The sequence below is a fragment of the Macrotis lagotis genome, chromosome 3 (assembly GCF_037893015.1).
Source record: "Macrotis lagotis isolate mMagLag1 chromosome 3, bilby.v1.9.chrom.fasta, whole genome shotgun sequence".
NCBI classification, from domain to species: domain Eukaryota; kingdom Metazoa; phylum Chordata; class Mammalia; order Peramelemorphia; family Peramelidae; genus Macrotis; species Macrotis lagotis.
The window spans coordinates 292,626,795-292,640,046 of record NC_133660.1 but is presented as its reverse complement, the minus strand read 5'-3'; the positions used below and the strand labels follow the sequence as shown (position 1 = coordinate 292,640,046).

Here is a 13,252-nt window from a genome sequence, read left to right as displayed (position 1 = left end):
ATATTGCATTAACATGAAATATATCTCTCCCACAGTATCAATGCTCTTTCCAGATCTATATTGTCATGGTTTGATTTATATTTGTCCCTAGGTAGTCACACTTTTATAATGTTCTAAGAAAGAAACTATTGCAGTTTGAATAGGAGGACTTGGACTGTAGAAATCAATAAATGCTACAAATCAGGTTTATTCATTATTTTTTGGTGATTTAGATTTCACAAAGTGTTAGATAAAATATCACCGATTAAATTTTAAAGTGTGTCATTTTTTTTTTCTAGAGAGCTGGTACTTCAGCATTGAGAACTTCATCTCTGTTTTAGGAGCTACAATATAAGCAATTCCAATAACATTAAACATATATCTTCCAAGTAACCTACTGGATTTGCTCCCAAGGAAGTGAACTGTTCAATAATTAGGTAGTTGATCTTCCTCTTTCTAGGAAATTGTCTGCAGCTGCTGTCATGGACATACACGTCTGTGTGTGAGTTTGTGAAGTGGGAGTATCTAGGTGATGGTCTTGGAAACAAAAAGAGTCATACTCCTGAGTTATGAGAGTTTAATTCACTTATTAGTTGTGTGACCCCGCACTAGCTTCTTTACCCTGTGTGCCACGGTTCATCTTTTGTGAAAGGAGCTGGAAAAGAAAATGAGAAACCACTCAGATAACTCTGCCAAGAAAAACCCAAAATGGGGACACAAAGGGTCAAACACAACTGAACAAGAAGGCAATACACACATATTATTCATTGCACATAACAATCTTATAGGACAGGGGATACAGTTAAGTGTCTTAAACATGAGGAGACTGATATATAACTTGCCTAGGGTAATACAATCTGAAAATATTTAAGACTACATAAATCCAAGGCTCATCACCAAATTCATTACAATTCCTATTTCATAATATTGCCTTTAAAAAAATCTTTTTCAGGTGGCAAGGTGGTACAGTGGATAGAACAGGAGCCCTGGAGTCAGGAGTACTTGAGTTCAAATCTGGCCTCAGATACTTAATAATTGTCTAGCTGTGTGTCCTTGGGCAAGTCACTTAACCCCATTGCCTATAATCTAAAAAAAGATGATTGAATTAAAATTGTCTTAGTCTGACAGCTTTCCTAAATGCATTTTTGACATCTTTGTTCCTAAGACTGTAAACCAGAGGATTCACCATAGGGATGATCATAGTATAGAATATGGACACCATTTTGTCCATATCCATTGAATGGCTTGAGTTGGGTTGGAAATACATGAAGAGAATTGTCCCATAAAATATAGACACTGCTGTGAGATGAAAAGCACAGGTGGAGAAGGCTTTCTGGCGACCAACAGCAGAATGAATTTCCAGGATTGTGATGAAGATTAACAAGTAAGAAGAAAAGACAACAAGAAATGGGAAAAAGACAGTGAATGACCCTAATATAAAGACTACAGACTCAATGGTGTGAGTATCAGAGCAAGAGAGAACTAAGAGAGGAGGAAGGTCACAGAAAAAAGTGATGGACAATGTTGGACCTACAGAAGGAAAGATTGAATGTGTTTCCTATGATTATAGAAGAAGATAAAAACCCACAAATGTAAGAACCACTGGTCAGATGTGCACATAGAGTTGATGTCATTGTGGTGGTGTAATGTAGGGGCTTACATACAGCTATGTGACGATCATAGGCCATGGTAGCTAAGAGGAAGCTTTCAATAGCAGCAAAAGCCCCAAAGAAAAACAGCTGGGTAGCACAACCATTATAGGAGATGATCTTGTCCCCTGTGAGAAGACCAGCCATCACCTTGGGAGTAACAGCTGAGGAATAGCCAAAATCCACCAGAGACAGGTTACTGAGGAAATAGTACATAGGGGTATGGAGAGCAGTATCCCAGGAGGTCAGAACCACTATGCCCCAGTTCCCTGCAAGTGTGATGAGATAGATGAGGGTGAACATGATGAAGAGAGGAACCTGAAACTCTGGGTCATCTGTTATTCCTATAAGGATGAATTCATTCACCTTAGATCTGTTCTCCATAGATGTCACTTGAGAGTGATGTCATTCATCTGGAAACAAAGAATAACCATTAGAGAAAAAAATAAGACTCTGTATGGTGATTATATTCAAGATATAAAAGCCAGTTAGAGACGTTTGCTTACATGAGAGCTTATTTTTATAAGCAATTATGGAACATTTAGGTAGTTATCACAGAATTACTCTTTATAACCAATATTCACTCATCCATTTTCTCGTAAAGACAGAGATCTTCATGTAATACTTCTCACTTTGCAAAATCTACTGAAAGTGTAATAATACCCAAAAAAGCACTGTCCTACTCAGAAAAGGGTATTGCCCAATTCTCTCTCAAAAATCAGTTTAAGAATGGGATTACTATAATTTTAAGGTTGGGGAATTGGATTTTTTTTTTATTTCATTAGGTAAGAAAAGGAATGGAAAAAATCAGAACAAGGAGAAAGTAAATTAAGAGGAAAGATAAAAAAAGAAAGAAAGGAAGAGAGATTAAGTTCTAGAATCATTGCTGCTTTATGATTAATGCAATGAACTGAACTCACCAGTTCCAGAAAAGAGACAGTTGGCAATTGGCAACTGTTGCAAATTTGTGGGAATCATCTGTCAAAAAGATCACTGTTGGATCACTTAATAAATGAATGATTTCTAAATTTGTTTCTGTTATAGAACCTCTTCCTTTTTCAATTCTCTACCACTGTCACTGTGGAAACAGAAGGTGACCACTAAAAAAGAATGAAAGATAAATATTTTATGCTTACATTCACTCATGGATTTTGGGGTTCCAGAAATATTATCATTTATGAGTTAATGTTCTTTAGTTTTGTGCTATAATCTCACATACAGGAAGCCTTCCTTGATCCGTATCTCTCTATTTCAATGTCTTCCTTCTTTTGATTATCTCTATTTTTTTCCCCTGGATATAGCTTGTCTATAAAGTGACATTTGCGTATATTTGGAAAGAGATAATGAGCAACTTGTGGGCAGGGACAGAATTTTACCATATTTAGCAATTGGCTGAACACATGCAAGCAACTAATAAATTTCTATTAAATCTCTGGTCAATGGTTATCTACAATATCTGAACCAAGATAAATTGGGTTTTAGGGGCAGCTAGGTGTCACATTGGATAAAGCACCGGCCCTGGCGGCAGGAGTACCTGGGTTCAAATCCAACCCCAGACACATAATAATTACCTAAGCTGTGTGGCCTTGGGCAAGCCACTTAACCCCATTGCCTAGCAAAAACATAAATAAATAAAAATAATGGATGAATAAATAAATAAATAAATAAATAAATAAATAAATAAATAAATAAATAAATAAATTGGGCTTTAGGCCTTAGCCACATAATTTATTCCCAGGCACCCTTTTAAGCCTTTACAAAATGAAGGACCTGCCACTGTTGTGTATCATTCACTTAATTTTGCTTACTTAAGATTCATCTCTACTATATTCATTTATTAAAAGTTTTTCTAGAAGTTATATATAGACTGCCACATGCTAGTTATAGAAATGTGTATCTTTAAAAATCTCTATAGTAAACAGAAGATGTGAATCTCAATTGAGCAAGTATCCTCCCACTCCAAACAAGTCAATTCCCATCTGACCAGGAGTCACCTCTATCAAGCCAGTCAAAAGGCATAAAATATTGGAAAAGGAGAATATCTGGTAATGGAGAAAATAGATATAACTCTAATGCTAGATGGGGTTCCCCAAGGAATTATGGCCTATATGCATGAATTGGAATCTCTACTACATGAAAAAAATCTGACTACCAAAATGCCATTGAAATTTGAGAGATGGGAGAGGTTACAGCAAGCTTTTATAATATCTTTTGAACTCATTAAACATACTGATGTAATTAAATTCAGGAACCACAATGGGAAAATTTGGTGAAAATAATTTATGTTGCTATCAGTACATTACTGACAGGAGTCTTCAATTATTTGGGCATCTGCAAAAATGTCTTCTTTTCGTTCTATCTTTCTAATTCTATATTCCTTTCACTATGTCTATCTCTATCTCTAATCATCTCTATGCATTTCTCTGCTTCTTTTCTTTCCTTTACCTGCTTCTCCAAGTATTCCTCTAGTTGCATATCTATCTATCTATCTACCTATCTATCTATCTATCTATCTATCATCATCATCTATCATTCCATTTTCTGTCCTTTAAAAACATCTATTAAGCTCTTATTGAAAAAAATATTTCATATAAGAACAAAAAAAGAGAAAAAAAATATGAGAAAATTCTACCTTGCAAATGATTTTCCAAAAGCATGATGAATTATTAGGTAGGTTCAAAATATATAGGAATGATACCAAAGTAGGGGGAAAGTAATTGAATCATGCTAAAAATTGAGATAGATAAATTGAAACCTGCAATTATCAATAATGCTCATTATTTTGGGGAGAGTCAATACAAGGCAATTTAGAGAAAAGATAAGTAAGATCCTATGGATTAATTCTATAGAAAGTTCAAATTTGAAAGGATAGAAAGATCTCAAGAATAAAATTTTGAAAATACAGGAAGAAAAGAATGACAATTATTTAGAACTGAAAAAATACAGAAAGGAAAAACAAAAGGAGAGGCAAACCAAATATGAATGCAAAAGCAGATCCTATCTTATAATAATAGATTTTGGGGCAGCAAGGTGGCAGAGTGGATAGAGCACCAGCCCTGGAGTCAGGAGTACCTGAGTTCAAATCCAACCTCAGACACCTAGCTGTGTGGCCTTGGGCAAACCATTTAACCCCATTGCCTTGCAAAAAACAAACAAACAAACAAACCTCTAAAAAAAAAGAATAATAGATTTGCAAGAGTGCCAGGGCCCAGGATGAAATGGGGGAAGCTCAGAAAACTAAAGACTACAGGTAAATGTTATTGTTTTTAATTGAAAAGTTGGCTATTATGTGAAACAAAAAAAATAACCAATTAAGCAACTGGATTGATTCTCAAAGCTGAGGAGACAAGTAAAATTATTGTCAAATGAAGCAGTGTTGCTTACTTTGTATTTTGGTTCTATTTTCTTTGACAAGGGGTATTATCTTTGGGTTTAACAGAACAACTAAGGTGTGATACCAAAGTAAAAAGAAGGAAAAACTATATTAGTGGAGAGAAGGAAGAAACATTTATATTGCATCCATTCTGTGTCAAATAATATTCATAAATATTATTTATTTGAATCTCACAATAACTTTGTAAAATAGTTACTGACATTATGTCCATTTAAAATTAAGGTAGGTGAAACAAACAAGAGTGAATTGACTGGTCCAGGGTCATTGCTTAACTATCTGCTCTGAATTTGAAATCAAAACATCTTGACTCTATTGTCAGTGCTATATCCATTCCACCAGAGCAACTTCTTTTCAATTGGCAAGGAAGTTTAGATACAATGGATTATTTGATTATTTCAACAATTTGGAGACATACCTGGCAAAAAAGAAATCAATTTATTCTTACACTGTATAAAGCACCAAAGTGTTCTGGCATACAAGGGAAGTGCTCTCTATTCTACATTTGGAGCAATATGTTCAACTGTAGGATCCACATTTAAGAAGGCCTTTGAGAGACTAGAGATTTTCTAGTGGTGAGCAGTCATGATGGAGAAGAACTCTGAGATCTTTCCATATTGGGATTGGATGGAACTAACTGTGTGGTGCCTGGAGTTGGAATTAAAAGTATTTTCAAGTATCTTCAGGACTGACTTGGGGAAATAATCACATTTGTTTTACTTGCACTCAAAGAGGAGAAGCAGGAGGTAAATTTAGAAGTTAAAGAGAAATAAATTTAGATTTGATATAAGGGAAAATATTCCAAATATGTTGAATTTTTAGAGTGCAAAGGACTTTTTAAACATGCATTAAATTTCCAGTCCCTTTAAGGCCTGAAGGAAGAAGGTCTAGTTGATCTCTTATTCATCAAGACATCACACGCAGAAACATATTAATATACATAAATGTAAACATGCATAAATGCACACATATATGTATACACACACACACACACACACACACACACACACACACACACACACACACACACACACATATATACACACACTAGAGGGATGAAAACAGAGACACCAAAGATTCATTTCTCATTTTATGGTCTCCTAGCTCTTCTTATTGTCACTGAGACCATGGGCATCTCACGTACCTCAGAGTCTCCATTCACTCAAAAGTCAAAAAAAGTCTAAAGAGAAAAATCTGTACAATTATTTAAAAACTTTTAAGTTCTTCAAAAGATTTGTCTACAGTTATTTTAATTCATAAGGTTGCTTCTATGTGTTATCTTTTCCAAATCCCTTAATATCTAATTACTCTTAGGATTTCATGGACCTCAGTTTGCTTATAGATAAAGAAAAGATGTTAGACTATATGACCCTCTGTTATCATTTTCATCACATACATTTAATATCTCTGACTCTTAACCTATATCAATTTTAATGATATAAATTAGTCTTCAAAATTCTAAAAATGAAAGCACCTTTTTATCAAGTTTAATTTGAGACACATAGGTAAGAAAAAAGTTGTTGAATAAAACTTTATTCCATATACTATTAGAAACGTAGAATCTACTTTTATGACTACTGATGTTGAAGGTTATGCCTTTACTGTAAAAGGTACTATAATGTTTAAAAAATAAATAAGTTACTGTCAAAATTTTAAACAATTTTTGTTTCAAATAAATTGTCTTCAAAAATGTGCAGACACTCTATGTCGATCCTTTTCACTGATATACTGAGGTGGGGCCCTCTTGAATTCCTTTATCTAGAGAGAGAAATCATGATCATCAAGGCTGAGAAAATGATTTGTTTTCTTTTCAGATTTGCACAGGTACTGGTAAAAAGTATTTTTCAGAAAAATTACTCATTAAAAGTCTGAATACATGAATTTTATTATTTTATGTATAGTTACTAATATATTCTTTAATTTGATGGATTTAAACATTCTGCAACTCATTCTGCTTATTTGGAAACTGGTAATATATCATTGTGTATGAAGATCTCCTAGTAGATGTGAGAATAAGAATTTGTCAAATTTGTTAAATCCTACCACAGATTCATATTAATTGTATCTGTCTGGACAAGAAAGGCATTCACAGGGCGGCTAGGTGGCGCAGTGGATAAAGCACCGGCCCTGGAGTCAGAAGTACCTGGGTTCAAATCTGGTCTCAGATACTTAATAATTACCTAGCTGTGTGGCCTTGGTTAACCCCATTTGCCTTGCAAAAAAAACCTAAAAAAATAAGTCAATCAGTCTCAGTGTAATTATCTGTCAAGGAAGAAAGACATAATAATCATCTCTCTCCAATAATTGTTGGGAAATACAAATAAGAAAATGGAAGTGCTTTCCAGATTTTATGCAATTGTGACCTCTTCTCATTTAGGGCAAGGACTCTATGTCACTTAAATTTTTTTATCAAATTCCTCCCTAAAATTTTATATGTACATAGTATACTCTAAATCAGCATTTTTAAATTAAATGTGCATTTCTACTGCTCAATCATTGGTTTCTAAAATGGCTCCTTCAGTTACTACATGATGATAAACTTGGAAAGTTATGAGTAATGGGTAAAAACAAATGTTTATAGACTGCTAGCATGCTTGCAAATAATTTTCCCATTTGAGATTTTCTAGTCCTATGAAATAGGTATCTCAAATCTATTTGCACATAGTTTATGGATAAGGAAATGGAAGCCAAGCAACTTACCCATGGGAATGGGTGGCACTTTTTAGAGATTCAAAACGCTTTGTGAAGATCTTCCTCTCTCCTGGTATAGCGAATATTTCACTATACCATTCTTCTGTATATATAATCCCTGAAATGTTGAGATTGGATATCTTAGAATTGAGCAGGCTTCATCTGGAGAAAAGTATCTAAGACTCCAAAAAGGAGAACTAGCCAAGATCTTTATATTCCAGATTTGTTCTTTTATGGTCCAAGCTTAAAGAATCATATTATCATGTTGGATAAACTCTTCATTAGTCACTGAGGCAAAGAGCTCAAAGGTTCCTAAGAGCGGAGAGGTCACTCCTAATCATTCATCTTTCATTGGTAGCAATAGAATTAGTAAAACCACTCCTACCCTTAGTTCAAATCTCCCTCAATAAGAAAAGGAATTAGATGGATAACTGACTCAGGGAATTTAACTCATCCACTCATTCCCCAGCTCCTATAGTAGAAAGGTTTGATGACAGTAGCTGAAATAAGGAAAGAAAAAGGCACCTTTTGCAGACCTTGCAACCCTACAGCTCTTGGGAGATGGTGCTCCCTTGGAGATAGCAGGCAGTTCTGTTGACTATTCATGAACAAAACAAACCATTAAATTATGCTCTGACCATGGGGAAAATCTATTTTCTCATAGGTACTTTGACATCTTAGCTAATTGTTTGTGAATTGAAGTAAAATGGGATCTGGGCAAGGCCATTGACAGAAGCTGATTTCTAGTCCTGCTTCTAACATGTCTATGCTGGGTGACTACAACCAGGTCACTGACCATCTCCACTTCTCAATTTCTTTTACTTTGAAATAAATGCAATAATTTGAGAGCTGATAACAATCAAAGGGTTTCAGGGAAGAACATATGAAATACTGAGCATAAGAGAAATAAGAGATATTTAAAAAATCTGGGCAAAATGAGATGATAGTGAAAAAAATCATTGAACATGGTGCTAGAAGATTTGGGGTAGAAAGGAAGGTCCCTGTAAAAATTTAGAAAAGTCATTTGCTATGGATGAACCTTGGTTTCCTCATGTTTTAACATGCATATTATAGTATTTTCATGCTTTAACTCTCATGACCATGGTCAAGATAGTACTTTATAAATTACAAATGAATTTATTATTCAGAATATTACTGCTCTTTTTAAAAATCTAAACAGAACTCCAATTTACTCATTTTCCCAAACTCCACCTCATCCTGTCATTCTCTGTTTCATAGCTCTGAAGACTTAAATCCTTAAGATTCTAATTCAATGATAACTAAAGGAAATGCTGCACTATTTATTTATAAGGTTTAAGTGGAAGTTTTGACAACTTTCTTCCTTTTATTCTTGAGGACAAGATGCAAAAAAAGGGACAGTAAATGTCACAATGTGGAAGATTACAAATTTTTATTTGATATTTATTTGAGATTCAAGAAGATTTTTTTTGTTTTCTTTTTTTTAAAATTTATTTTCATCCATTTGTACATGTACATTTCAGATTTACAAAATTTCCCTCCACCTTTCCTTGCCACCCCCCTCCACCCAGTTGGGAATGATCAGGTTAGCATTTTACATACATAGTTTGTTAGTAATATTTACAAATTTGTAGTTTTGGATTTGAGGAGTTGGGATTAAGGGAAAGAGATACATAAGGGATAATTTTTAATGAAGTGTTCATCAGAATTGGTAGGTCTATTTTTTGTGTGTATTTTGTTTTGCTTTGTTTTTCTTCCTCTGGTTGGGGATAATATAGTCCATAATCTGTCAAATAGGGTTGCCCTAGCTTTCTGGACTGTGGAGAGGGGCTGCTTCCATCAAGGTTGCTCATCTTATAATGTTGATGTGTAAATTGTTCTCTTGGCTCTATTCCCTTTGCTCAGCATCAGATTCCATAAGTCACTCCATGCTTCTATAGAAAGCGACAATTTATTGTTTCTTATAGAGCAAGAATATTCCACAGTATTCATGTACCATAACTTGTTTAGCCATCCCCCAAGTGATGGGCATCCCCTTAATTTCCAATTCTTTGCCACTAGAGAAAAGGCTGCTAGTAATATTTTGGAATATGTAGGATTCATTAGGTGCCCCCACTGAAATTGATACAGAGCCATTATTACCTAGGCTTTCTTTTTTTATTTTTGTATATTCTTCTTTTGTAAAGGAGCCAGAATTGGCAACTTCAAAAAATAGGTACAAATGTATCAGAACTCCCGGTTGTGAAGATTATTTCCCAGTTTTCTGTTTTTCTTCTAATTTTGGCAGCATTGATTTCATTAGTACAAAATCTTTTTTAATTTAGTATAGTCAAAATCATTCATTTTGCAGTGTATAATGTGCTCTAATTCTTGTTTGATTATAAATTTATCCCTTTTCCATAAATCAGATGGAATATTTTTTAGTCTATTGATGTATCTATGGTATCACTCTCTATGTCTAAATCCTGTTCCCATTTTGACCTTATTTTGGTATAGGATGAAAAATGTGGATCTATGCCTAGTTTCTGCCATACTATTTTCCAGTTTTCTGAACAATTTTTGTCAAATAGTGAGTTCTTAACCCAGAGACTGATGTCTTAGGTTTGTCAAATAGTAGATTGCTATAGTCCTTTACTGCATTTTCTTTTGAACCTATCCTAATCCACTGAGCCATCATTCAGGCAGGTTTTTTTTGTTTTGTTTGGTTTGTTTTTTTTAGGATTTTGCAAGACAAATGGGGTTAAGTGGCTTGCCCAAGGCCAAACAGTGAGGTAATTATTAAGTGTCTGAGCTCGGATTTGAACCCAAGTACTCCTGTCTTCAGGGCCCATGCTTTATCCACTGTGCCACCTAGCCACCCCCAACTCAGGCAGTTTTGATGCCTACTGCTTTATAGTAAAGTTTTACATCCAGTAGAGCTGGGCCACCTTCCTTTACATTTTTTTTTCCTTCACCTCCCTAGCTATTCTTGCCCTTTTGTTACTCCAGATGAATTTTGTTACTATTTTTCTAGTTCAATAAAGTATTTATTTGGTAGCTTGATTGGCATGGCTCTGAATAAGTAATTTAATTAGGGTAGAATTGTCATTTTTATAATATTAGTTTGACCTAACCACGATCATTTGACATTTTTCCAATTATTTAAATCTAACTTTGTTTGGGTGAGAAGAGCTTTATAATTGTGTTCATACAATTTCTGGGTTTGTCTTGGGGGGTAGTTCCAAATGTATTTAATCGTATCTACAGTTATTCTAATTGGAATTTCTCTATCTCTTGTTCTTGAGATTTATTTGAAGTGCTGATGATTTATGTGAGTTCATTTTATATCCTGAAACTTTGCTGAATTTCTTAATTGTTTCAATTAGTTTTTTAGATGATTTCTTCAGGTTCTCTTGGTATACTATTATATGATCTGCAAAGAGTGAAGGTTTTGCTTCCTCATTACTTATTCTGATACCTTCAGTTTCTTTTTTCCTTCTCTTATAGCTGCTGCTAGCATTTCTATTAATATATTGAATAGTAATGGTGATAGTGGGCATCCTTGTTTCACCCCTGAATTTATTGAAAATATCTGAGTTTATTCCCATTGAATATAATATTTGTTGATGATTTTAGATAGATACTATTTAATATTTTAAAGGAAACTCCATTTATTCCTATGCTTTCTAGTGTTTTTAATAGGAATGGATAATGTATTTTATTAAAAGCTTTTCCAGCATCTATTGAGATAATCATATGGTTTCCATTGGTTTTACTCTTGATATGTTAATTATATTGAGTGTTTTCCTAATGTTGAACCAACCATACCTGCCTGATATAAATCTAACCTGATCATGGTGTATTATCCTGGTAACAACTTGCTGTAGTCTCATTATTAAAAATTTTATTTAAGATTTTTGTATCAATATTTATTAGGGAGAGTGGTCTATAATTTTCTTTTTCTGCTTTCATTCTTCCTAGTTTACATATCACCACCATGTTGGTGTTGTAAAAGGATCTTGGTAGAACTCCTTCCTCTCTTATTTACAAAAAATAGTTTATATAGACTAGGAATTAATTATTCCTTAAATGTTTGGTAGAATTCAATTGTAAATCCATCTGGACCTGGAGACTTTTTCTTAGGGAGTTTATTGATGGTTGCTTCAATTTCCTTTTCTGAAATTGGCTTATTTAAGTAATTCATTTTTTCTTCTGTTAATCTGAGCAGTTTGTATTTTTGTAAATATTCATCCATTTCTCTCAAGTTGTCTAATTTATTGGCATACAGTTTGGCAAAGTGGCTCCTAATTATCTTTTTAATTTCCTCCTCATTGGCGGTTAGTTCATCTTTTTCATTTTTGATACTACTTGCTTGATTATCTTCTCTTTTTTTTAAATCAGATTAAAAAAAGATTTGTCTATTTTATGGGATTTTTCATAAAACCAACTCTTAGATTTATTTATGAGCTCAATTTTTTTTTTTTGCTTTCTATTTTATTAATCTCTCCATTGATTTTCAGAATTTCTAGTCTGGTATTTAATTGGGGATGTTGTATTTGTTTTTTTCTAAGTTTTTTAGATGTGTACCAAATTCATTGATTTCCTCTTTCTCTATTTTATTCATATAGGCAGAAATATAAAGTTTCCCCTCAAAACTGCCTTAGTTGCACCCCATAAATTTTGGTATGATGTCTCATTATTATCATTTTCTTGGATATACTCAGTGATTATTTCTATTTTCTGTTTGATTCACCCTTTATTTAAAATAAAGTTATTTAATTTCAAATTAGTTCTTGCTTTATCTTTCCCTGACCCTTCATTATACATAATTTTTATTGTATCATGATCTGAAAAGTGTGTATTTATTATTTCTGCCTTTCTGCATTTGATTTTAAGGATTTTGTGCCCTAGCACATGGTCAGTTTTGGTGAAGGTGCCATGTACTACTGAGAAAAAGGCATATTCTTATATATTGCCATTTAGTTTACTCCTGAGGTCTATCATATCTAACTTTTCTAAGATTTTGTTCACCTTCTTAACTTCTTTCTTGTAGATTTTGATGTTAGATTTATCTAGTTATGAGAGAGGGAGGATGAGGTCTCCCATTTTTAAAGTTTTGTTTTCTATCCCACTAGGTTGTATACATGTTTAGTAATGATATAGCTTCATTTCCAATGGTGCCTTTTAACAAGATGCAGTTTTCTTGCTTATCCTTTTTAATGAGATTGATTTTTGCTTTTACTTTGTCTGAGATTAGAATCACCACCACAGATTTTTTTTTTACTTTAGTTGAGGCATAATATATTTTGCTCCAACTTTTTACCTTTACCTTGTGTATATCTTTCTGTTCCAGATTTGTTTCTTGTAAACAACTTATTGTAGGACTCTGGTTTTTAATCCATTCTGCTATCCATTTCCGTTTTTATGGGACAGTTCATCCTATTCATATTTATAGTTAAAATTACTAATTCTGTATTTCCCTCTATGCTATCTTTCTCCATATATATATATATATATATATATATATATATATATATATACATATACATATATATGTATATATATGTATGTATCTTTCATTTTC

General features: G+C 33.5%; 1 pseudogene; it reads right to left on the bottom strand.

Moving 5' to 3' along the window:
* Positions 1 to 1,084: 1,084 nt before the first annotated feature.
* Positions 1,085 to 2,024, bottom strand: LOC141516690 (olfactory receptor 5B2-like; annotated as a pseudogene).
* Between the last annotated feature and the right edge of the window lie 11,228 nt (positions 2,025 to 13,252).